General features: G+C 39.0%; 1 pseudogene; it reads left to right on the top strand.

Moving 5' to 3' along the window:
- Window positions 1–25,934, top strand: part of LOC118718273 — a 39,438-nt pseudogene extending 13,504 nt beyond the window's left edge.
- Window positions 25,935–26,999: the final 1,065 nt, after the last annotated feature.

Raw genomic sequence — 26,999 nt, forward strand, 5'->3', positions numbered from 1 at the left:
TTCCCTCATTTTGATGTTTGCCTATTCAATTATTTGGGTGCAAGGAAATTTCTTGTAATTACAATATAAATAATAGATTTTTTGAATGAATCTAATTTCCCACTGGGTATTGAATGAATGATTGATATTACTGATAGTTGCCTTATATTTATGTAGCTTGGAGAATTGAAATTCTATGCCCTTGCTGCACTAGGAATAATTCCTCTATTAAAAATAGTACATTACTCATAGATGTCAGGGGAAGTATATGTTTTACATGTTTTTGAATGTGTAGCAGTGAACCATTCAAATGTTCCTTACTTTGTCTTTTGACAAAGATGCAATGATGATAATAAAAATAAAAATTCTCTCTGGAAAAGCCATATTAGCTCTTAGAAATAGATATGTCTTTAAACTATCTATGTAAAATTCCATAGAGTCATGATAAAGCAAATTCTACATCAAAGGGCAGACACAGCATGGAGAGATTTCTAGTGAATTAATGAAATCTTTATTTAATCTTCAGAGATGTAGTTTCTTCATAGAAGAATTAATACAATAAATTTCTTAAAGAGTTTGTTAATGTAAAGTGACCTAATAAGATTTTGTCTTCTCTGTCTTCTTCCTCTCATATTGCCACTGCTGCTGCCCCCAACATCTTTATCACATTGTGAAAAGAATAGTTGTTCTTGCCATCTCTATCTCATCAACTCAATCCACTACTGTTTGGCTTTAGCACCCTCCCTTCCCATATGTCACTGTTCAGAGTTGTTAGGGTTCTTTTTCATCCCCTTTTTGTTAAACACAATTACCTCTTAACAGTTTTTATTTTAATTAGATTATGTGACACCACTCCTTAATTATTCCATTCCCAAAATAAGTAGAGAAGTTATAAATTTTCAGATGAAATTTACTTTGTTCTTTGAAAGCCCCCCCCCCCCCCCCCACTGTCCTCCATCCATAGGTGTACGATTTTTGTCCAGTCTCTTTCCATTAGGTATCACTGGGAGGAATTGACCTCCAGGCCAATTGTCTGTGAGGATCAGCTGTGTCTATGATGGGAGAACTTCTGTGTTGGAGACATCCTTGAGGCAAGATTTGCTTCAGTGAGGTTTTGGTGTTCACTGAATCTGCCCCCTTATGGATCTGAGGAGTTGTAATCTAGATGGTCCTACTCTGACCCCTGGGTACACTGGCTCTTGGATCTCCAAGGAGGTGCTAATTTAGCCTCTGCTTGAGGCTGTCCAGCAGGAGCTATGGAGATATTTTCAGATTCCTCTTCTTTGTTTGGGTTTTGGAGGTGCCCAGATGAGGCCCAGCTGCAAATCAATGCAAGCTACTGTGGGACCCTTGTGTCTTCTTTTGGATGTTCTTGGTCCCTCTGACTCAGCTGCAGTTTGTTAGGTAAGTTTAAATTTCAAAGGACCAGGCCATTCATATGCAGAAGCCTCTGTGCACAACTTGAATGGGGTGGAGTCTCAGGGTGGAGCAAACAGCAATGGCTTCCTGTCAGGCCTGGCCTAAGAGGCCCGTGTCTCAGTATCCTGTGGTAATCACTGTAAGCACCTCTGAGTGAAAGCTGCCCCTTGAGTTCTGCCCACTGCCAGACAGTCCAGTTTCTCCCCATATGAGTTTGGGACCCTAGAGTCTCACCAGGAACTGGAGTTCAGAGCCTTTAGGAGTTTGTGTCTCCCTCCGGATTGAAAAAGACAGCCACATCCTCAGTTGCCAGCCCTCTGCGCACATGCCTCTGTACCTTTGGACCTTACTTTCATAGCTCCTCTGAGTCTCAATGTGCTTTTCTCTTCACTTCCAGTTGTAGAATTTCCTCTTATCTAACCTTTCTGTGGTTCTGGATGATGTCCATTATGTCTTTTAGTTGTAGTTTTGAAGTGGTTGTGTGAGGCAGCAAGTTCAGGTGTTACTTATTGCCATCTTGAACTCTCCTGAAAAATTGATCAAAGCCCTAAATTCAGCCATGGAATCCAAATAATTTGCTTCATGAAAAACTTCAGTGGGAAGGCAGGGGAGGGTTTGGGGGTGGGGAGTAAGAGATCAACCATATGACTTGGATACATGCATATAAACCTAACCAATGGACACAGACTCTGGAGGGATTGAGGGTATGTGCAGGGGGCTTGGGTGGGAAAGAGTCCAGGGGAAGGTCAATAGGGGAAAATGGAGACATATGTTCTACTATTTCTAACACTTTAAACAATAAAAAAATATATATATATATTACTTGGTTTTTCAGATAACCTGTAAGTCTGTATCTACACAGATAACAAGACTGATGATACAGTATATTTGTCAAAAATAAATATGCATGCTGCTTATTATTTGTCAGATGAGCCTTTTAATAACATAATTGATCTAGGTCAATTAAAGTGACATTCTATATAAGGACATTTGGATCAATATTTAAGCATAGAAGTTATAGTACTGAGCATAAGAAATATGTTTCTCCTAGTAATTTTATTTATTTATAGTTATGGGATAGCAGAGTTGTACAAATATATGCTCCAAGCCGAAACCGGTTTGGCTCAGTGGATAGAGCATCGGCCTCCGGACTGAAAGGTCCCAGGTTCAATTCTGGTTAAGGGCATATACCTTGGTTGCAGGCACATCCCCAGTAGAGGGTGTGCAAGAGGCAGCTGATCAATGATTCTCTCTCATTAATGTTTTTAACTCTCTATCCCTCTCTCTTTCTCTCTGTAAAAAATCAATAAAAAACAAACAAACAAACAAACAAAAAAACAAATATATGCTCCAAAAGTACCTAAGATCCCAGGTTTGTCAAGCAACTGTTCATTTTTGGTTCATTTCAGTTATTAATCTGCAAGTCATATATAACATATGATATTATTTCAAGAAACAGGATAACTATGGTGGGATATTTAACTTTTTAAAAAATGTTTTATTTATTTTAGAGAGAGGAGTGAGAAGAAGAAGGAGATAGAAACATCAAAGATAAGAGAGACTGGTGTTTCTGAATTTTTAGGATATATTTCTAACTGGGTCAAATGGTAGTTTCATTTTTAATTATTTTGTGGAAACTCCATACTGTTTTCCACAGTGGTTGCACCAGTCTACACTCCCACCAGCAGTGCACGAGGGTTCCATTTTCTCCACTTCCTCACCAACATTTGTCATTTGTTGATTTGTTGATGATAGGACATGTTCCTAGAAGTGGGATCACTGGGTCAAATTGAAGTTCATTGCAAATATTTATGTTAACAAGCACCAACTGTCCTATAATAATTTGAGCTAATAACATGTAAAAAGCATTCATATTAATAATACTGTACATTTAATATGATATTTTAGAGATTAATTACTGGTAGGAAAACATGTGAATTACAATTTTGAAACAATTGGCAGTACCAAATGGAAACAAAGCTTTTTGGTGAAAATTCTTGGTATTTTAAAAGATTGAAAAATGAAGCCCCAAAATGGTTTGCTGAAGCAAAAATATGTCTAAATCAAATAATATACATTAAACTAAAAGGAAACTCAATTATCAGGAAATAAAGTATTTTGTGGTCTATTTTAAATTTTCTTTTGCAATCTTGGTATTTAGATTTGCTTATATTTTTTTCTTGTTATCTTGATCCTATATAATAAAAGGCTAATATGCAAATAGACCAAATGGCAGAATGACCAGTTGCTATGCTGCACACTGACCACCAGGAGGCAGACGCTCAATGCAAGCGCTGCCCCCTAGTGGTCAGTGGGCTCCCACACAAAGAGAGCCACTCAGCCAGAAGCCAGGCTCATGGCTGGTGAGAGCAGCAGTGGTGGCAGAAGCTTCTCCCACCTCTCAGGCAGCACCAAGGATGTTCAACTTGGTGGCATAGGCCCACTGCACAGGCTTATGCCATCAGTTGGACATCCCCTGAGGGCTTCTGGACTGTGAGAGGGCATAGGCTGGGCTGAGGGACACCCTGCTGAGTGCATGAATTTCATGTACTGGTCCTCTAATATTATCATGGCCCAGTGCATGAAATTCGTGCATTTGGGGGAGAAGGGACTCAGTCTGGCCTGTGCCCTCTCACAGTCTAGGAGCCCTCAGAGGATCTTGGTCCTAAACTGGTATTTGGACACCCCTCTTGCAATCTACGATGCTATATGCACCAGTGACCATACTTTTCATATAGGTGAAAGGCATCTTGCTGTTATATGAGCAACTACATTTTTTTTGCCCTGATTATAAAACATAACATCATTCTTATGAGGCAATAGAACCATTTTCCCCATCTTATGGGTAGAAAAACTGGATCAAATTGAAGTTCATTGCAAATATTTATATGCAGTTATGAGTGTCAGAATCAGGGCTGACCTCAAAAACGTGCAAGCCAGAGTCCATGCATGTCATTGCTGCATCACCCTGTTTCTTCAGCGTTAGAGTAGCCTTGCCAGGTTTTAATTTTTAAATGTAGGAGACTGTTCCCAATGTATAGGGTAGGGCTCGTAGGTCTGGCTGATGATCAGGGCCATCTGCAGGGTGACCAGTGGGCAGGGTGATTAAGGGTCCCCAGCTGGCACCCATCTTGACTGGCAGCCTGGTGCTGTCTACTGGCTGGCCCCACCCCCCAGATCACCACTGCCTTTGCCTCCCTCTCAATGGGGGGTGAGTGGGAGGAGGCAGATGCTCAACCTGACCAGGGGAAGCTCCTGCATTGAGTATCTTCCCCCTGGTGGTCAGTGCACGTCATAGCGATCTCTAGTTCCGCTGTTCATTTTGCCATTCATTCCTCTGTTCAGTCGATTTGCCTATTAGGATTTTATTATATAGAATATAGTATTAACATATAGAATAAAATACTCAATACTTTATAAAGTATGAGTAACCTAATTGTTTTATTTATGAACTACAAATGTTCATTGCTCGGATAGTTGTTGAGCAAAGCTCTTAAGTGCTGGAGTATGTACCCATATTTCTTATGAAAGTCTAGGACAGTGCTGACTTCTAATTTATTTTGTGCCTTATATCACTTCTAAAACTTCTATTTTCATCTTCAAAAAAAGAGAATACCTCGCTGGGAGAAATTCATATTACCACTGTCATCTAATATGATCTTTATAAAACAAGGCTATTCCCTTTATTCAAATCCTCAGATTCCTATAATCAAAGTAGGCACATCCAATTGCCAGCAAATGGGTTAACCTTACAGACTGTTTTTAATTTGTCTTAATTCTTAATTGATGAGCTACAAAAAGTACTCAAAAGAGCTTTTAAATGAGGACTACACTTACTTTTCCTTGACAAAAGAAAGATTATAACAGAATTTGACATGCTATGAAATATTCATCAGTAAAGTAGCCTCTTTGCTACTAAAAATGAAAATAAGCTAAGGCTTGAATTCTATAGTTTAACTACAGAAATGCATTTCAAGTACATTTGAGAAATGCTTATCTTTAACTCTTTCTTCATTCTCTGCAACTCTTTAGAGAAAGCCCTGTGTGAGTTATGAAGAAAAGACCATTAAAATCACAAATTGATCTGAAGTCCAACAGCCAAGAAGTCCTTCCCCAGGTGTTTTCTGTTTTTAAGGTACCCTTGAGTCCACCACACTTTAAAAGGACAGACATATGGAATGCTTGAGAAATCAGAAAATTTTTCTATAAAATTACTTTAGAAGCAATTTCTATTCTTTGTGTTTTGAGAAACAATGATATCTAATAGGTGATAAGACATATGGAAACAAATTCAATAAAACAACTGGAACTGAATGAATTCTTATTAGATATATAAATCTTCTATTCTTTTATTAAGTCCTGCAATGAATTATTAAATTTTGCTTGACTTGAGAAATATTGCTGAATTCTAATAAAAAAGATGGATGGGTTTTAATCCAGTTTTCATAATGATCCAATGGGTTGATTGTAGCATTTGACTTAGGGAATGTAGAGATATAATAAAAAAAAGATTTATTTTTAAATTACAGTTTTTGAAAGTTATGCTTTTTCTTCAGTTCATTTAATTGTCACTAGCCATTGGGTTTTCTCTTTAATATCTTTCTGCCAATGATCAATTTTTTTAATTTTTATGAATTATAAGGAATACATTTATTTAAAAAATTCACCAAATACTTTCAAAATTGAAATCAGGTGAGAACATTGCATTCTTGCTGTAAACACAATCATAAAAAACTACTGCTGTGTTTCTTATAATTAGATTCACAAGCTATGCTTTACTAGACTCTATAATATCCTCTCTATTTGGTCACAGAGTAAAACATTTCTTCATTTAAAGCCAAAATTAATTGTGCTTCTCATAAGGCTCTCATTTATTTGACATCATTGACACAGTGTAGTGTGTATGTGTATGTGTGTCACATTTCTAACTCTGTTCTGGAAATAGTAAAAGGCTGTAGTTTACCCCAGTGGGAGGAAGACCCCTGCTCTGTGCACACTGTTTTGAGTTGATTACCCAAATCACTCATGTTCCAGATTCCATTTAGAAGAATCTCCTCTCCTCCCTAGTAGCTTGATAATGCAATGATGTAGACTGAACTGGAACTGTCATCCCTCTCCATTCATTCAACAAATAGTACAAGCTGGGAGCCTCTTCCATCCCAAGCCCTCTTGTGGGTCTTGCAGCTAGGGATGTAAACAAAGCAGAATATCCCTTCCCCTCATAGATCTTGGAGTGTGGGCGGTTATAACACATGGTATTTCAGAAAGGCTTCTCTGATAATGTGGCTTCAGTGAAGACATATAAAAAGTGAAGCTTTTAAATATTTGGAGGAATATGCTTGGATTATTCAAGAAAAGCACAGAGGATAGTATGGACAGAATGAAGTGAAGTAGGTGACAGTAATAGAAGAAAGATAATCAGATTACATATGTATTTATAGGCCATTATGAAGAATTTGGTCTTTCCTCAGAGGGACATAATAATATCTCTGAAATGGTATTGAACAGTAGAGTGTTACATTTGAGTCATGTTTCTAAGGATCATTATCAGTGCTATTTAGAAAATAGATTTTACCAATGAATGGTGAATAATGGGACCAAGTTAGGATACTAGGGCAATATTCCAGGTTGCTGGAAATAAAGGTAGTAAGACATAGCTTAATCTCAGATAAATTTTAAAACCTTATTGATTGATTAAAGGTAGCATATGAAAGAAAGATGTCTCAAGAAAGAAAGTTGTCTCACAGATTATACCAACTTGAACCTGAACTGGAATAATGGAGTCACTATGTATTGAGGTGGGGAGACTGTGGAAAGAGCAAGTTTGGGAAGGGTATTGAGAGTTTGTGTTTGGACAAGCTAAATTTGAGATGCCTGCTAGACTGCCAAGTAATTTCAAAGACACATTAGGGTAAACATTCTGAAATTCAAGGAAGAGGTCTCAGCTAAAGGTGTAAATTTGTAATTACTAGAGTACACATCCTTTTCCTTTAGAACACACAAGAGACTAATGAAATCATCCAGACAGTGTAGAGAAGACATGAAAACCACATTCAAGTTTACAGTTGGTGAATAAAAGGGAATAAACAATAAGTTTTGTGAAAAAGCTTTAAAAGAAAATTAATTGCTTCCATAAAATAATTGATCAAATTATGGGCACCTCAGTTTAAATTCCCTTGAACGCAGAGCCTGAGAAAAGCATTAGGTAGGAGCAGTTTACTTGGGAGGTGACCAGGGAGCCAGCATGAGGGAGTGGCAAGAATGATCCAGGGAAAGATCAACTCAAAGCACTGGTTATCACTGTGGGGAATTGGGACTTCTCATCAGATCTCATTCTCGGTTAATGGAGGATTGCTCCCAGGACATTGGCACCACTCTCCCCCATCTCCTGCCTCTTTCCAGGCTGCTCCTGTTTATGGGATCCTATGGCTTCATGGAAAGTCCTGAACAACAACAGAAGCAGAAAAAAAATTTAAATTTTTCCTTAAAGAGGATAGTTCCAGAATAAGTCTAACCTTGCACAAGTCCTACCACTCCTGCAGATGAAGTAAGAAGTGGCTATCAAACATGGCGATAGGACATGCAGCAAAAATAAATTGTCAAAACATCTGATTCAAAGTAGCCAACATAAATATTTACACCCTCAGCCACAGTGATGGATGTATGATTAGACACATGATTCAAGTTGAGCCAGAGATTTTCTCCAATTTTGTTGTAATTTAGCTTGTAGGAAAACCTTCTTTACTTTATGGTTGTGGATTTTTGAAGATGTAAACCCTTGGCCACCTAAAGTTATTCCCTAATGTATGAGGAATACTATTGCAGTGGGAAAATATCAATAAGAAAAGAAGCAAATATGAGTGCCAAGTTCTTAAAGTGTACCTGTCCGATGATCTGTTAGCTGAGAGTTTCAGAGCTGCCCTTATCCTGATGCTTCATAATGCCTGTTTCCTTTAGTCTCTGGCCTACTCTCGAGTTCTTATAATAATCATCATTTATGATCAATGAATAAAGCTCTGTTTCTGTGAAGAGAATTCTAGGCCCTGGCCAGGTAGCTCGTTGGTTAGAGCATCTTCCTGATATACCAAGGTTGCTGGTTCAGTACCAGGTCAGGGAACATAAAAGATTCAAACAATGAGGTTCTTCGAAAGGGCACTTGACACAAAGTTCCAGCAGCCAGCAGCTGCAGCTGCTGCAGTTCTGTCTTCAGCTTCATGATGTTACCAATTGTCAACAATGTGCTAAGTTGTCTCCCAGTTCGAAGCATTCAGAAATAATGGCAAGGCAGTTCCTCAGAAATCAGATCCCCCTGATTTCCATGACACGTATGGTGATGTTGTATTAGCTAGTGAGCCACTTCCTGCATTGCTACAGGGACATATACAGCAGCACATATTGGAACACAGTGGAACCTGTCCGCTATTGGCAGAGTCACCCCAAAGGAAGCACCCCAGCTGCCGTAATAAAGAATTGCTTCAAAACCAATTCATAATTGATGCCAAGTGAATGCACTATGTACCCATTAAAATATGGCATGATTGGGAAAATAAAAAACGTTCAAAACCTTCACAAAAATAGAATCAAACAGTGAATGCATAAATAAGTGGAACAACAAATCAATCTCTCCCTTCCTTTCTCTCTAAAATAAACAAATAAATAAATAAAAACAATTGAGTGTCAGCCCTTTTATAAAGACTACTGTAATTCATTCATTTACATTTTTGTACTGTCATTTCTTATTTTTAGTCTAATTTTAGCTACTTATTATTAATTAGTATTAATGCTGTATTTCAATGATTTGCATAAACCATTTAATTTACTTGCCAAATAAATTATGTGATGAGTAAATTATATACAATCTGTTTTCTTTTTTTAAAGATATTTCTTTATTGATTTCAGAGAAGGGAGAAGGAGAGAAAGATAGAAAGATCAATGATGAGAGAGAATCATTGATTGGCTGCCCCCTGCACACCCCCACTGGGGACTGAGTCTCCAACCCAGACATGTACCAAACCCGAGACTCCTCAGTCTGCAGGCTGATGCTCTATCCACTGAGCCAAGCCAGCAAGGGTCAACTATTTTCTTTATGATAATAACTTTAAATTAACAGAAAGCACCACATGCACAAAAGATTTCTGGTTGGTTTTCTGGTCCAGCACATACCCAGGATGCAGGATCCAACCCTGATAAGGGATGTGGAGGAGGCAGCAGATCTATGTTCTGGTCTCACATTGAGGTTTCTTTTTCCATCTCCCTCTCCTTTCCTCTTTCTCTAAAAATAAATAAAAATGTTTTTTAAAAGAAGATAGCTGAAACCGGTTTGGCTCAATGGATAGAGTGTAAGCCTGTGGACTGAAAGGTCCCAGATTTGGTTCTGGTCAAAGGCATGTACCTTGGTTGCGGGCGCATCCCTAGTAGGGGGTGTGCAGGAGGCAGCTGATCGATGTTTCTCTCTCATTGATATTTCTAATTCTCTATCTCTCTCCCTTCCTCTCTGTAAAAATCAATAAAATATATTAAAAAAAGAAGAAGATAAAGTACCACAAGTAAAACTCACATGTTTTATTATAAACCCAACATTTTATTATAAATATTATATAAATTAATCATCAGGTAGATCATAAGGTAGGTCTCTTCTTCAATGCAAACAATCTTTATTTAGTGGTTGGATGATAAAAAAAACAACAACTCATAATGTAGACCTACATAATGTTGAAGCTTCAAGTACTAGCAAACTAGCATAGAATAGGAAACTTGAGTCTGCAATGAGAAAAATATTTTTTTCCCAGGGATAACTTATTTGAGTGGTTGAATAAGCAAATTATTTTAATGTGATGCCCTTTTTATAGTTAGCCAAACCAGAGTTATAAGACAGTTTTAATCCTAGATTCAGATAAGTTAATTTTGTTTAATATTCTTTTTTTGGGGGAGGGTTACTTCTTTACTCCAGGTGACTCTTGATTATTTAAAAAATGTGCCTCCTATTAGATGATATTGATGTAGGGGATCTGGAACATAGCAGATAAGAGTGTAGGTTCTGCACTGTGTTTTGCATACTCACAGCTATAAACCTATTTTTGTCCTATCTGTATGTATGTGTAAAAACAAAGGATAAATAAACTTTCCAATTATTTACATTTTTTTATAAAATTTAAATGACCCTTAGTTTGTAGAAATGTGAAATTGAAAATCTCAAAGTCCTTTCTATTATGTTCTTTATCCTAATATATAAAAAGCCAGGGTCATCACGACAGAAACAACTGGATGGATGACCAAACAGCAGGCTGCATGGGGTGACAAGGCCAGCAGGAGTATTAGTGAGGGATGACCAAACGACTGACCAGCAGGCTGCGTGGGGCAACCAGGCCAACAGAGGGGACAGTTGGGGGTAACCAGGCTGGCATGGGAGGCAGTAAGTGGAGACCAGGCTGGCAGGGGGGCAGTTAGGGGTGACAAGGCCAGCAGAGGGGTGCATTTGGGGGTGACCAGGCCGGCATGGAGGGCAATTGAGAGTTATCAGGATGGCAGGGGGACCAGTACAAGGCATCCAGGCAGGCAGGAGGGGCAGTTAGGGGTTATTAAGCCAGCAGGCAGAGGCAGTTAGGGGTGGTCAGGCTGGCTGGGGCGGGGGCAGTTAGGGGTGATTAGGAAGGCAGGCAGGTAAGCAGTTAATAGCCAGCAGTCCTGAATTGTGAGAAAAATATCCGACTGCTGGGTTCCTTCTCACAAAGAAAAAACCGGCAGTCGGACATCCCCTGAAGGGTCTCGTATTAGAGAGGGTGCAGGCTTGGCTGAGGGGACCCCGTTTGCATGAATTTCGTGTACCAGGCCTCTAGTATGTAATAATTTTTTTAATGTTTTTAAATTTTTCTTAAATGCTGTACTTAATTATTTTTTAAAAAATATATTTTTATTGATTTTTCACAGAGAGGAAGAGAGAGGGATAGAGAGTTAAAAATATCAATGAGAGAGAATCATCAATCAGCTGCCTCTTGCACACCCCCCACTGGGGATGTGCCCGCAACCAAGGTACATGCCCTTGACTGGAATCAAACCCGAGACCTTTCAGTCCTCAAGCCAACACTCCATCCACTGAGCCAAACCGGTTTCAGCATGTAGTTAATTATTTTAAAAGTTGTATAAAACAAAGCAAAAGAAGACTCATCATACTGTCAACTTTTAAGTAGAGGATTTTCTGCATCAATTAAAATATCCTTTGATCAGATATATTCAATTTGATTTACCTATGATGGATACACCTACTGCATGACACGGTCTTTATTAATATTTTTGTAGAACGCTATATTACAAATTGTATAAAGGTCCAAATTGACAAAAAGAGAAGCATATGATATAATTTTTATTTAGTTTTACCATACTGTGGTTTTCCATTTTTATCCTTTCTTATAATAAGTACTGGTAAGAAATAAAACTATGAATGTAACAACAGCAGAAAGAGTGTGGGTTCTGGTATCAAGCTGCCTAGATTGGTAGCCTGACACCTTCATTTAGGGCAAGCTCCTTATCCTCAATAGTATTTACCTTATGAGAATGTGTGTTTATTTAAATTAGTTAAAATATAGAAAATAGTGCCTTGAATATAATAAGTGGACAATAAGTTTGCTATTGTGTTTTAATAGTGGTGATTAATGATAATGGTAATCAAGAACATTTTAATTATTCTATAATACACTGGGCTCTGGCCATTTATTCACAAGACTTTTGGCAAGATTCACTATTTCTTAAATTCCATGTTTTTTCTGTCTTTATTTACTCCCTTAGTATGCTACATATTTTCCAGTAACATATTCAGAAACCATGAATGTGGTTAATCTTGTTGAGAGTTGGTATGTCTAAAATTAGTTCATTTTACTCTTACTTCAGTAGTTGTTTGCTGTCTTTAAATCCCTCTATCTGTATGTTTTTCTGATGTATTGAAATCCCTGTACCAGAGTCCCACATTGTTCACTGAGACGATTCACTCTGGTTCCAACTTATCTTCCTGTAAATAACTTTTCTGAGGAGAAATTAAGTGGGTCCATGACCTACCTCACTTGTCACTGTTTAAAGCCTAGAACAGAGAAAGAAACAAGGAGACATATTCAGTGACCCTGTTTTCTGTCTCCTATACCACAACAGACACATGACATAAATATAGGGATTGAAAGAAGTGGCTCACACCTTTGTTATAGGCTTAATACCTCCCAGGCCTGGAAGTTTCAAATGAGTGATTTAAATTTCTCCTCCTCTTTTTTTGAAACACTAAAATGTACCTGAGAAAAAGAATCTGTGTCTCAGCTCAGAGTCTACCATTCTTGGAAGAATTACAGCCTGAAGAAAAGACTCATTCCAAGTATAGAACAGATGTCATAATACTTGCTATTTTATGTTTAGGATACTCCGATATAATAAATTTGTATTTTTAAAGAGAACCAAGGCTCTTCTAGATGTGAATCTAATGAAATGCTGCCATAGGTTGGGATTTATTTACTGTAAAATCGCCTGTCTTCTGTTCAGAGAGGAAATATTCCCATTGCTATTGTGTAGTACATACATTAGATCTTTCTATGACATTGTTCTCATATGGGTAAAATCTAGGGATGGTGGGGCTACTTTTAAAAGTAATATAAAAAAAAGGAATAATTCTTAGCCTTTCAACATATCTTTGACATTCATTGATCACCTACTACAGAATAGTCTGCAAGCTGACAACAAAGATATTTGAGGCTTATCAATATGCTGGTGGAAAAAATATCAACAGTTCTGGAACTTTAAAGACTACTTTGTTCAAATTCTCTGGAAGAGAAAAGATCGGCAATTGGTTAAATTTGACTGTAGTTTAAAATAGGTGCAATAGTATCACTGGAAGAAAATATTGAAATAATAATTGGGAACATGTCTTTTGGTGTTTGTTTGTTTGTTTTAATTTACATGTTACACTGTATAAGTTTCAGGGCTGAGGAACCTTTTTTCTGCCAAGGGCCACTTGGATATTTATAACATCATTCATGGATCACACAAAATTAACTTAAAAATTAACCTGCTATATATATTTGGTCAAACATTTAGTTAACTCACCCTTAATGTCTTGGGAGGTACAGACCAAATGATTTCTTGGGCCTTATACAACCTGCTGGCTGGACATTCCCCAACCCTGGTTAAGGTGTACAACATGTTGACTTGATATATTTATATGCTAAAGTCTTTCTGCAGCTAGAGTTCAGGAATCTGGAGAAGTAGCTGCAACATAAATGAATAAAGACTAGACAAGAAATATAATTTGGAAGGCATTTTGGGGAGGCCAGATAGAAACTTAGTTCTAGTGACAAAGCTCCCCAAATTTCCAGACCCATGGCTTTTTATTTTCAGAAAACACATTGGCTTTTTTGGAAAGCAGATATACATATCAAAAATAAGTTTTGATAATCAGGATAAGATTATCAGGTTAGGGGAAATGCCTACAGCTGTCCAGCAGCAGGTAATAATATGCAGATTTTCAGCCCTGCTGAAGCCCCAAGGTCCATCAGCCTTCTACTGAACTTCTTGAATAATTATGACCTGCTAGAATTTGCTTCCAGCATTTATACTATATTGCAATATGATTGTCATTATAGCTTTAGCTAATATCTCTATCATGTAACATAATTATTATATCTCTAGAGGCCAGGTGCAAAAAATTCATTCATGGAGTAGGTGGGTGTCCCTCAGCCCAGCCTGCACACTCTCCAATCTCAGACCCATTGAGGGATATCCGACTGCCCATTTAGGCCTGATCCCACCAGATTCCTCTCACAATTCAGGATTGCTGGCTCCCAATTGCTCGTGTGACTGCCTACCTGACTGCTTCTGCCTGCCTTCCAGATCACTACCTAACAACTCCCCTGCCAGCCTGATCGATGCCTAACTGCTCTTCTGAAGGCCTGATTGCCCCTAACTGCCCTCCCCTGCTGGCCTAGTCACCTCTAACTGCCATCCCATACAGGCCTGGTTGCCCCTAACTGCCCTCCTCTGCTGGCCTGATCACCCAAAACTGCCCTCTCCTGCTGGCCATCTTCTGGTGACCATCTTGTGTCCACATGGAGACGAGCATCTTGTGTATTGGAGTGATGGTCAATTTGCATATTACCTCTTTATTAGATAGGATTGTGTGGTGATAACATTTAAGATCTACTCTCTTGGCAATTTCAAAGTATATAACACAGCATTATTTCTTATAATCATGCTGTGCATTAAATCTCTAAAACATTTTTTTTTCCTGTTTCCTTGTTTATGATTTAGCATCTTCCCAATTTCCCCTCATCTGATTCCAGCCCCTGGTATCACCATTTTAGTCTCTGTTTCTTACTGTCCACATATAAGTAACATCATACAATATTTATCTTTATCTTATTTATTTCATTTACCATATGCAGTCTAGTTTGACTTACATTGTTTAAAATAGCAGGATTTGCTTCTTTCTTGTGGCTGAATAATATTTATATATGTATTTTTCACATCATCTTTATCCATTCATTCCTAGATGGATACAAGTGTGTTTTAGTTAATATCCTTGTTAAATATTTCATAAAATTTTCAAGAAAAGTAAACTTCTGGTAAAGTGACCGAAAAACATTTTTTTTTAAGGTGTTGATAGTAAACTTGCCCTTCAAAAGTTTAGAGTGTAACATAAATTTGACTTATCTTATATGTGTGGTACAATATTTAAATATAAAATTGATAATTTATATTTTCCAAAAAATAATGTTTCAAACAATTAATTCAAACTTTGATACTAAGATTACATGAAGAACTAAAAGTAAATCTATGATGAGAAAGAGAGTTTTATTAAGACAGCATTAGTATAATTAAACATAAAATAAAAGCAGTGAAAAATAGTTCTTATACCATGTGTCATAAAAATATTGTTCTTGATTTCAGAGAGGAAGGGAGGGAGAGAGATGGAAACATCAATGATGAGAGAGAATCATTGATTGGCTGTCTCCTACACATTCCCCACTGGGGATTAAGCCCACAAGCTAGGCATGTGTGCTGACCAGAATTCGAACTGTGACCTCCTGGTTCATAGGTCGACACTCAACTACAGAGCCACACCAGCTGGCTCATTATTTTAATATAATTTATATGTTAAAAACAATTTATCAAAGTGCATTTTATAGTAGCTGAATGAAAATACATATTTTAAATGGATCAGATGGATGGTTATACATTATGATATTCTAATAAAACATACAATCCTATATAATAAAGAGGAAATATACAATTGACCATCACTCCACCACAAAATGGCTGTGCCCACAGCGAGGCAGAGTTCCCATAATGAGCTTTAATGAGCAATCAGCAGGGACTAGGGCTGTAACCCCATGGGGCTTGACAGGGGACCTTAGGCCGTGCCCCCTACCAGGAAGGGCTTAACAGGGGCCCTCAGGCCATGACCCCTGCTCTGGTGCCAGGACAGGGGACCTCAGGTAGCACCCCCCAACCCAGCACTGGCCCAGGGGACCTGAGGCTGCACCCCACACCCAGCAGGGTTTGATGGAGGACCTTAAGGTACTCCTCCTCACCTCAGTGCTGGGCAGGGGGACCTCAGGTCACATCCCCTGCCCAATGGTGCTTGATGGGGGACCTGAAGCTGCAAATCCCTCCTGGCTCTGGGCTGGGGGATTTGAGGCTGTGCCTCCCTGTCCAGCAGGGCTTGATGGGGGACCTCAGGTTGCTCCCCACACCCCAGCAACAGGCAAGGGGACTTGAGGCTGCACCCTCACCCCCAAGTCTAGCAGGGCTTTACAAGGGTGGGACTGGCCAGGTCTGGTTCTAACCCAATGAGGGAGAGAGAAGGGGAGGCAAGGTCTGGGTCTCACACAATTTTGAGGCACATGTGGGTGGGCAGGGACTTGACTCTGGGTCTTATAGTGCACCTCAGACTCTGACAGGAGGAAGATTTTTATATACATTTTACTAATTTTCTTTCATCTCTGACACTTCTATTATAGAGAAAGAGCAAATAGCAATATTAAAATATTTCCTCTAATTAACTCCCTTTTAATGTGCATGAATTTCATGCACCAGGACACTAGTAAAATATAATGAAAACAAATATTAAAGAAAAACAAGAAAATAGTTATAAATATATTGGAATCTCCAGTTATCCAAATGTAAAAAGTATATATAAATACATTTGTACTAGAGGCCTGGTACACAAAATTCTTGCACTGGTGTGTGTGGGGGAACCTTCAGCCTGTGCCCCCTTGCAGTCTGGGATCCTTACCATCTGCCTGCTTGCTGTTCCTTACTACTTGGCTCACTGCTCCTTAGTGCTGTTGCGGAGGTGGGAGAGGCTCCCACCACTGCTGCTGTGCTTGCCAGCCCTGAGCCTGGCTTCTGGCTGAGCAGTGCTCCCACTATGGGAGCACCCTGACCAACAGAGGGATGCTCTTGTGTTGAGCATCTGCCCTCTAGTGGTCAGTGCACATCATAGAGACCAGCCATTCTGGTCATTCTGCCGAAACAGTCACTTAGGCTTTTACTATGTAGACTAGGGGCCCAGTGCATGAATTTGTGCATCTTGAAAGGAACTGTGGGCCACGAGGCTGCAGTGGGCACAGGGGCAGGTCTCAGCCCATCCTCCTGCCAGTGCCCCCAACCCCTGTCTTCTGGAAGCCCTGCCCTAGCCACTGACTCTCCCACTCACTGACAGCACCAGCCCTGCTTGCACCCACTGACAGTGTAGAGTAGGGGTGTCGAACTCAATCAGAGAAGGGGCCAAAATCTAAAATCCAGCCTAAATCGCGGGCCGAATGGTTTACTGAACAGTCATAAACTGTCATTGTGATGGAAACGCAGCGGAGTGCAGTGATGACAGCGCGGTGCGGGCCACATTGCAAGGCCTGGCGGGACGGATTTGGCCCGCGGGCCTTGTGCTTGACACATGTGGTGTAGAGCAATTGGGGCACTGTCAGCAGGTGTGAGCAAAGGCTGTTGCCCCAATCACCTCTCAGGAGCAGGGAGAAGTTGAGAAGCATTCTGTGTGTTTCAAGATTTTGTTAAATTAAATAATCCAGAATAGGCTATAATGAAAAATAAACTCTGGGAGCATTTTTGTTTGAACAAAAGCTGTGTAAGAAATTATGGTATTATAGCTAAAAAACAGTGCAATAGAGAAAAGATAGTAAGATAGAAAAACATATAGAAAAAATGGTCAAGTCTGAAAAATTGGCTGCTTTAAGACATTTGAAATTTTGAGGGATAGAAAATAAGAATCAGTTAAGACAATTATGCAATAGTCCAAGAAGAGATTTAAACACATGGAAGTAGTAAAGAGGAAACACTTGGGTGAAAGATAAATGTGAGAGGAAGTCATGGTTAATTGTTGGTTATGGAAAGTAAGGACAGAGAGAAAACAAGCACTCAGGACCAATTGCTGAAATACAAAGGCGAGGAAGAATGGCATGTCTGCTGGATGAAATCACAGTTTATTTTGGAAACATTGAGTTTGTAATCCCAATTAGGTAGTCCAGTGAAATGTCAAGTAAATTGTCTCAATTTCAGAGGCAATGTCTGGCTAGTGTGTAGCACATTCCTTATTTCCTTCTATGTTTAAGAAAGGCTCCTTAGTTAATATATATACAGTTCTGTATTTTTTATGAAGTTAAGGTGCCAGATTTGAGAATTTTATTATTGGACTCTAGTACATTGACTTACTACATATATTGCCCTGAGAAAAGGAATTAATTTTGAAGAGAATACTTTATTTTTAATCCTTACCTGAGGATATTTTCCATTGATTTTTAGAGAGAGTGGAAGAGAGAGAGAAAGACAGAGAGAAACACATTATTTGGTGCCTTCTGCATAGATCCTGACTACAGTTAGGGCCAGGGAGAAGTCTGTTACCAAGGTACTTGTCCTTGACCAGAATCAAACCTGGGACCCTTCAGTCCACAGGCCAATGCTCTATCTACTGAGCCAAACTGGCTAGGGCAATATTTTTTATTGATGTTAGGGAGAGAAAGAGAGAGGGAGAGAGCAAGAAGGCATTTGTAAGCCTATTTATGACACTTAAAAAATATATTACTCTACCATTACAGAATTAACAAAAATAACTCCCTATAAATTATTTTCTGATATTTATCTAAATACTCATGTATATTTTATTTTATTACAAATGTCTGGCTTGTGGATTTAAATTTGGGAACCATCATCATCTAAAGTCATGAATAGACACCAGTTCCTATGATCACTATGCTAGTGTGTAGCACATTCTTAACTGGGTAACTTTAATCTTAGATTTTATCTATGTTTAAAAGACACAGTGAGGTAATAACATTACAATTATGACCGATTCCTGCTTTATACTCAATAAAACCATTCCAGAGAGCAAAGCCCTTAGATAGGTTCATCTGTAGTCTCCTTCATGGTTTTGAGTGTTATCTTCCCACCTGGCTTTCCGAATCTTTCTTTGTCTCTCTATCTGGCCGCACCCAGTTCTTTATCTCCCTCTGATGTCACTCAGCAGTCTGATACCATATTTCAAGTGTTGTTGTGATTATTTTTAAAATTATAGACTTCAGATTAGTTTCTTAATATGGTTTCATTACATTTCTGCAGGTCTGTATATTAATCCTAGCCTACAGAAGATAGTGACATATTTAGGTATTAGTTCTATCTTCAGAAAAAGAAGGTTGATATTCAAGACAAAGTTAAAACCCATGTAAGTTTTAGTTCATAGTCTTATCATATTTTTAAGCAAGAATATAACCCTAAGACATGTTTTGCCTGATGTTTGTAGAAATATGCCATAATTTGTGAAGAATTTTAAACCAGCTTATCTCCACTGTTTTGAGTTATCTCTTTGACTTCACATCTGCAAACCCAAACATTCATTCTAAATAGCATGAATCTTCAAATAGGCTTCTATTTCATTGTTAGACACACCAGAGATTAGTTTCAAAGAAGAATTTTTTATTCTATTTTTATTTAACTTGAGAAAAAGACTCCTATTACTGACGGATTGTTACTATAGCAAATTTGGCAAATAGTCCTCCCTACAGACAGATTTTAAAATTTATGAATGTAATTTTGGTCATAAGGTTTAAAGGACTTTGTTTCTATTGATTCAGAAAATAAGATAGACATAATATAAATCAGATTATCATGAAAACTTTCTGAATTATTTACATATATTTTTTAAATAATAAAATATAGTTATGACTAAGTCTTAATTGACAGGCACAAGTTTCTCCATTATATTAAACTGTTAATGAACACAGAATGCATTATTCAATTATAAACAATGAATGATAATCTTTTACACTGTAATAAATATAATTTATATTTTGTGTTTGTTTGTTTTTTAATTTAGAAAAATTGAACTGTATGCTGTTCCAAGCCTGAAAATTTCTTGATTCTCTACAGAGCTCAATGTGCCTGCTGCATGGACTAGTTATGTGATTTATCCTGCAGAGTTCTTATCTCAATTGTCTCTAGCTATATTAAATTTTCACCCTCTGATGGCATAGTCATCAATAACTACAACTCATTGATTTTATCACCTTTTCACTTCCTTCCTAAGCCAATTTAAATTCCATGGTCAATTACTATAACATATCCCTCACACATCTTGATTCCCTTGACTTGCTCTCACTTTGCCACAATCTCTTGGTAAAACATAATCTATGGTTTGTACCTACAATACCTAAGCTGAAAACACACACACACACACACACACACACACACACACACAAACACACAGCCATACTGATTATTTTCACTTTAATTCAAGGGCAAACAACTATCAACTTTCTGTTCTGTTTTTAAACTATTCATACCTCCCCACCCCATTCTGACAATCCTCAAACTATTCTGAGAATAAAGCATAAGCAACAGGGAGTATTCTAAACTCCCACCATCATGGCTACCAAATTACCAGTGAAGGAGAACAGAATATGCCATCCCAAAATGTGCCCCTCTAGCATGTGGATTATTTGAGCTGATGGCAATTAAGACCTAGCAGACTCAGAAAAGACTTTTACCTCTCCCTTAACTACCTACCAGAATTTAGATAGAAGCCTGTACTAGAAAGAGAGATATTACAGTGATAACTTTTTATCTAAAAGACCTATCTGAATGGCAGGACAAATGTCTAATTATCAAACATCAGCTTTTCCTATCCTCCTGTGAATTACCTGCACCCTGTTAATCAAGGGGAGAGCTCCTCATTCCCATCTGTTGCTGGTGGGAATGGACTTCTTTTGGATTTTCTGAAACTAACACAGGAGAATGAGTGACTTTTATTTGCATGGAAAGAAATCCATGAGTTTCCAAGGTTCCACTTCCTTCACCCCCGCCTCCTCAGGAGGAAGTATAGCTGGGGCTTCAGCAAGACTAGAATCAGAGTCAGTGCCAGAGCTTCCTTTCCATGCCCACATAGTCCAACGCAGCATCAGGCTAGCTGCAGTACATCAGTCCATGTGTGTCGGGTCCACATGGCCACAAGCCATACAGGCAAATGCAAGAGAACCAAGAGCCACAAGAGATCAAAGTCTTTGTTCAGGGGATTATATAGTCCCAAATTTTCATGGTCTTGGATTGGCTCTACCCATTTTGGCCAATCCATGGTGTCCCAGGCTTGACTGACAGGCAAGTGCTTTCCCTAATCACCTCAACTTCACTATGCATGCACCTATCTCCCCTTTTTTTGACCTCTCCCACAAGTGTTCTGCAGGAAATGGGCAGGTGGTTCCCTGGGGAATACAAAATTGTAGCTTCCTGGTGAAACTGCCTAAATAACATGTCTATAATGTCTGGCTTCCCCCTCTTTCCTATCTATAATAATAAAAGTGTAATATGCTAATTATACCGGACAGCCAAACAACTTTCCAGATATCATTCTAGACATCCTTCCGGACAAAGCCGTGGTGACCAGGGCAGAAGCAGAGGCGGTTAGGGGCAATCAGGCAGGCAGGCAGAGTGGTTAGGGGCAATTAAGCAGGCAGGCCAGCGGATAGGAGCCAGCAGTCCCGGATTGTGTAAGGGATGTTCAACTGCCCATTTAAGCAGGATAGGGACCTAAACTGGCAGTTGTACATCCCCCAAGGGGATGCAGGCTGGGCTGAGGGTTGCTAGCCACTCCCCCCTGCCCTGCCAGGGGAAAATTTCATGCACTGAGCCTCTAGTTATTAATAACTAGCTAATTACAACAGTGTCACCCCCACACTTTTGAAACCACAGACCCCTATCTAATTTCTTAGCAAAGGGTGGCTTATAAGCCTCAATTATTGGATTTGACCTTGAGTCTCATATCTCTGAGACTTCTGTATATAAAAAATTAAATTTGTTTTTCATCTGTTAAACTGTCTTTTGTTGATTTAATTATTAGGTTAGCCAATGAACCCAGAAGACAAAAATGAAAAATTTTGCTCCTACATAAACCTCTGTACCCTTTCCTTCTTTACCATGGATGAATTAGTATTGTCTTTATGTAAGACCAAGTCCTCCACTGTGCCCTCTCACTAGCCAAGGACATTGTTCAGCAATTCCATTTTTTCAAGTATGTTGCATCTTCTCTTCACTGGATCATTTTCATCAGCATATTACATATACATTTCATCTTACAAAGAATATATTTTCCATTTAACTACAATTCCACATCTGTGTTCCTATTTCATTGTCTTGAATGTTTGTGTCTCCTCTCTTCAATTTATATCAGTTAGGCTTTCATCCTCAGAACTTCATAGAATTTTTTGTTTTGGATGTCACCAATATCTTCCATATTTGATAAATCCTAAGGTTATTTCCAAGTCTTTGTCTGACTTGACCTCATCAGTATTTGACACAGATAATCAATCTACTCCCTAAAATATTTTCTTCATTTCCTATACAGAACAGACACTTTTATGTGTTTTTGTTTTATTTCATAAACTACTTCTTCACAACCCCCTTATTGATTCCTCCTTATCTCCCCAATCATTTTCTTTTGTTATACTTCAGGGTTTAGACTTTGAATATCTTCTCTTTGAATCTTTAATGAATATAGAGAAAGTGGTTGGTTGGCTTTAGTCCTATGACTATAAACATTAGAGGTGGGAGGGAGAACTAGAACAGTGGGGACTAGCTATAGTTATAAGAAATATTAATCAGCCGAAACCTGTTTGGCTCAGTGGATGGAGCATCGGCCTGCGGACTGAAGGGTCCCAGGTTCGATTCCAGTTAAGGACATGTACCCTGGTTGCGGGCACATCCCCGGTGGGGGATGTGCAGGAGGCAGCTGATTGATGATTCTCTCTCATTGATTTTTCTAACTCTCTATCCCTCTCTCTTCCTCTCTGTAAAAAAATCAATAATATATATATATATATATATATATATATATATATATATATATATATATTTTTTTTTTTTAAAATATTAATCAGGCTCTGTTAAATGTGATTGTTTCTTTATGATTAAAAAAAGCACATTCTGACCTGGCCCCAGACCTGGGAGTTATCTTGAAATGAGGTCCAATCTCTTATTGGAGTACTGCCTATCATCATAGAAAGATTAGCAACTTTGTTGCCAAAACAGTGGAATCCCAAAGATGCCCCCATTGCCTGTAATCTTTAATCATTTTAACCTTTGTCTTCTACCTAGTATAAGCAGCTGATTTAGAGATTTTGGTGGATTACCTGGTGCTCTCCCCAGTTGCTGGCAATATTGGAAAATAAAACGCTTGTATAAGATTCAACCCTATCTGTGCTTAAGTGGCTCAAGTAGTGACAGGCAGCCCAAACCATTTGTTGTCTAGTTTCATAAATACTGGCTATACAGTGAAGACCCCAGAAAGTATAGCTCCAAACTAGACCTCTCCTCTGAATTTCAGTCTTGTATGGTTATCTGGCTGATTAGCATAAGAACTAGAAAGTACAAATCCCATCTCCTACATAAAACACCAAAACCTCAAATCTTGATATTGCCTCCTCTGCCTTGTTCCTCCTCAAGCTTTCTCCATGTAATTAAATCTTTACTTTCTGATGCTCAGTCATAAAATTTTACTGCCTTCATTCTCTCACTTCATATATCTTATATATCAGCAAATATATAGCTGCAGCTGTTATAAACATCTATGAAAACTAAAAAAGAAGAGGTCTCACCCTTCCTATTGAAAATAAGGGAGGAGGAGCTTCCCACCCTTTTCTTAGATCTTTACTTTAGAAAAGCTGTAGTTTTAAGTACTTTCCAGAAAATGTATATATACACTGAAAATTATTTAGCTCTATTTTTATTTTTATGACCCAGGAATACCTTTCTTAAGGACTCAGGAGCCATCTCTTTGAAATGTAAACATTCCTGTAGGAGAGTAGGAGCCTGACTGACTTCAGTGACACAGTTACAGGACTAAAGAGGTCCATTGGCCTGCATGCATCAAAGCCCAATAAGTCAGGAACAGGAGCTTGCAGCAAAAAAGTAAGGGTTTACTTTTAAGAAGTGGACCTCATACAGGTGGCTTACTGCTCCAAGACCTGGCTCCCTATTGGCTTCCAGGGATGGATTATATAGGGGGAAATCATTTATTATGGTGACTAAGGAAGTTAGGGTTGTCAAGGTTGTGGTCTCTGCTGGCGTCATCAGACTTGAGGCTTTGTTCTTAAGATTATTTGAAGCTGGTCAGACCTTAATTTTCCTGAAGGCTTAATGATTAAGGGAATGGATGTGCAAGGTAGAAGAAGGTGGGTAAATCAGGATGCTGGAAGAGGACAGTCTGAATCAAAAGAGAAAAAAGAGAGAAAAGATCATATTAAAGAAATAGGGTTTCTATGCAGTTACAATTTGCTTCAAGTTGCAAATCTGATTCCTGACATAAAGTCATAAGTATCTTGTTTCCCTTAGAATATAGCTGCTTAGTTAACACCAATGGTTACCTCAGTTACTGGGTAAATCTAGAATGAGCCAGATATGGCAAATAGTGTGGTCAAGTCCTCTTACTAGAGGACTGTTATTGTTTGTCTTGAGAAGGGTGAAAATGGGTTTTATTGGTCTTCCTATAGAAATGAGTGAGTTTTCTTTTTGTCTGCAGTCTCTTAGCAGATTACTTATGATGTGCACCACATTCTAATTTAATGTTTTCTTCAATAATAATACAGTGTATTTTCTCTACTACCTTTGTGGAGAAAATTTCTGGATTGGAGGAAAATTTTGTTTTAAATTTAATTTTCCCCTAATGTTTATCTTCCATGTAAACACAAATCTGCAACTTCTCACAACCCTAACTTCTACCCTCTGGTCCAGGCTACTTGCTCATTTCATTAGAATTATTAATATAGTTAGCTAATTAGCCTCCCTCTTTTAGTCTTTGCCTCCTAAAATTTTATTGTAACACTAGAGGCCCAATATACAAAATTCATATACTAGGTGTGTGGGGGGTGTCCCTCAGCCCGGCCTGTAACCTCTTCAATCTGGGACCCATCGGAGGATGTTCAACTGCCAATTTAGGCCCTATCCCACAGGGATCTCACAATCTAATACTGCTGGCTCCTAATCACTTGCCTCCCTGCCTGCCTGATTGCCCCTAACCGCTTTCCTGCTGGCCTGATTGACTCCTAACTGCCCTCCCTTGCCAGCCCAATTGCCTCCAAATGCCCTCCCCTACTGGCTACCTTGTGACAATGTGGGGTTAGCCATCTTGCGGTGGCCATCTTGTGACAATATGAAGTGGCCATCTTGTGATGAGATGGGGGCAGCTATCTTGTGAGGGTATGAAGGTCAGTTAGCATATTACCTCTTGATTATATAGGATTATAGCTAGATCCATCTTTTATTTTTTATTTTATTATTTTTTTTTTTTGCAGATGAACCAAGCCCTTTATTGTAACAGGCACACACTCATTGCTACTTAAAACATTCAGGTTTGCCGAAACCAGTTTGGCTCAGTGGTAGAGCCTCGGTCCATGGACTCAAAGGCCCCAGGTTCGATTCCGGGCAAGGGCATGTACATTGGTGGCAGGCACATCCCTGGTAGGGGGTATGCAAGAGGCAGCTAGTTGATGTTTCTCTCATCGACGATTCTACCTCTCTATCTCTCTCCCTTCCTCTCTGTAAAAAGTCAGTAAAATATATTTAAAAACACACACAAAAAAAACAAACATTCGGGTTTGTGCCGAAAATGCTCCCTCTGTGGCTTCCAGAACTTTGTTTTCCCATCACCTTTCCCACTCCACCCTGGAGCTGAAGCCTGGAATCCTGTGCAGTGCGGGAAGCTCCAGGAGACTTCACCGGTTCCTCATGCCGCGGTGCGCGGCCTCCCGGCGGCCACGGCCCCAGCGGACCGGCCGTCCTCCACGCGGGGACTCGGCGCCGGGGACTCCGCACCAGGGCCTCAGCGCCGGGGCTGCACGTGGCGGCCGCGGCCTACGCGACCCCGAGGCCGCCCGGGCCGTCCCGCCCGCAGGCTGCCGCCGCCGACCGCGGCCCGCCGCCGCCAGACCCTCGAGTCGGCCGCATTCCGACCAGGCCACCGGGCTCCGACCGGGCCACAGGGCTCCGACCGGGCCACCGCCTCGGCGTAGTGCCCAGGACCGCTCCCCGACGCCGCCCGGACGGGAAAACTAGATCCATCTTTTAAATCATAGAAATATATTGTTTCCCTTCTCCTACATCAATTTTTATATAAAATTATTGTAATTTATAGAAAAAAATTTAAAAATATGTGTATAAAACTAACCTATTAATTTTTGCAACATTACCTAATTTCTTAGCATGCATATATACATATATATGTAGAATATACATAGCTACATATATTCTATACTCTACATATATAGAAAAAACGTATTTCTAAACCACTTTAAAGTATAATGCAACCATCATTATTATTCATTCCTAAATATTACATCATGAATCAATTAATAACATGGACATTCTCCTATATAAACATAATACCATCACCACACATATAACTTAAATTTAAAAGCCCAGTGACCACAGTTTCAGGCAGAAACCCAAATAGTACCCTGATTAGAGGGAAAAGCAAGGGTCTTTTTTGAGAAAGGGAAAGGAATATTTTCATGAGAAGAATTTATATTGGTGCTGTAAAGTTGTTACTCTTTGACTAGATATGATTCATAACTGACTCTACTCTCAGGTAGTCAATCATCATTAGCCCTTGTGGTCAGAACACTCACTGTTCCAGTTCCAGCCCAGTTCAGATGCCTGCCCAGTTCACAGTCCAAAGGCAATTCCTCTGGAGTGGCAGCTCCAACTTCATTTTCAAAAAGTCTCCTTTTTATATCAACTTGCACACAACCAAGTTGTATTAACACTGATATAATTGTATCACCTAATAGTCTATTTTCAAATGCTCCAAAAGTTTTTTTTATATATATATTTTTAATCTAGGATGTAATGGACGATAATACACTGCATTTGAATGTAGAGTGTCTTTTGTATAAAGAATGGTGCCCCTTCAGTTTTTTCATTTATAAAATTCTAATATATAAATTCTATTTTGGCCATAGTTACAGAAATGATGAAGCCAAACAACTCTGTAAGGTAACTTATTACTGTTTAGATAAGAAAATTCAGGTGAAAAAAGTAAAAGTTGAAGTGAGTTCTCTGAGGTGACATAGATAATG

This window comes from Pipistrellus kuhlii, unplaced genomic scaffold (genome assembly GCF_014108245.1).
Source record: "Pipistrellus kuhlii isolate mPipKuh1 unplaced genomic scaffold, mPipKuh1.p scaffold_m20_p_1, whole genome shotgun sequence".
NCBI lineage: Eukaryota > Metazoa > Chordata > Mammalia > Chiroptera > Vespertilionidae > Pipistrellus > Pipistrellus kuhlii.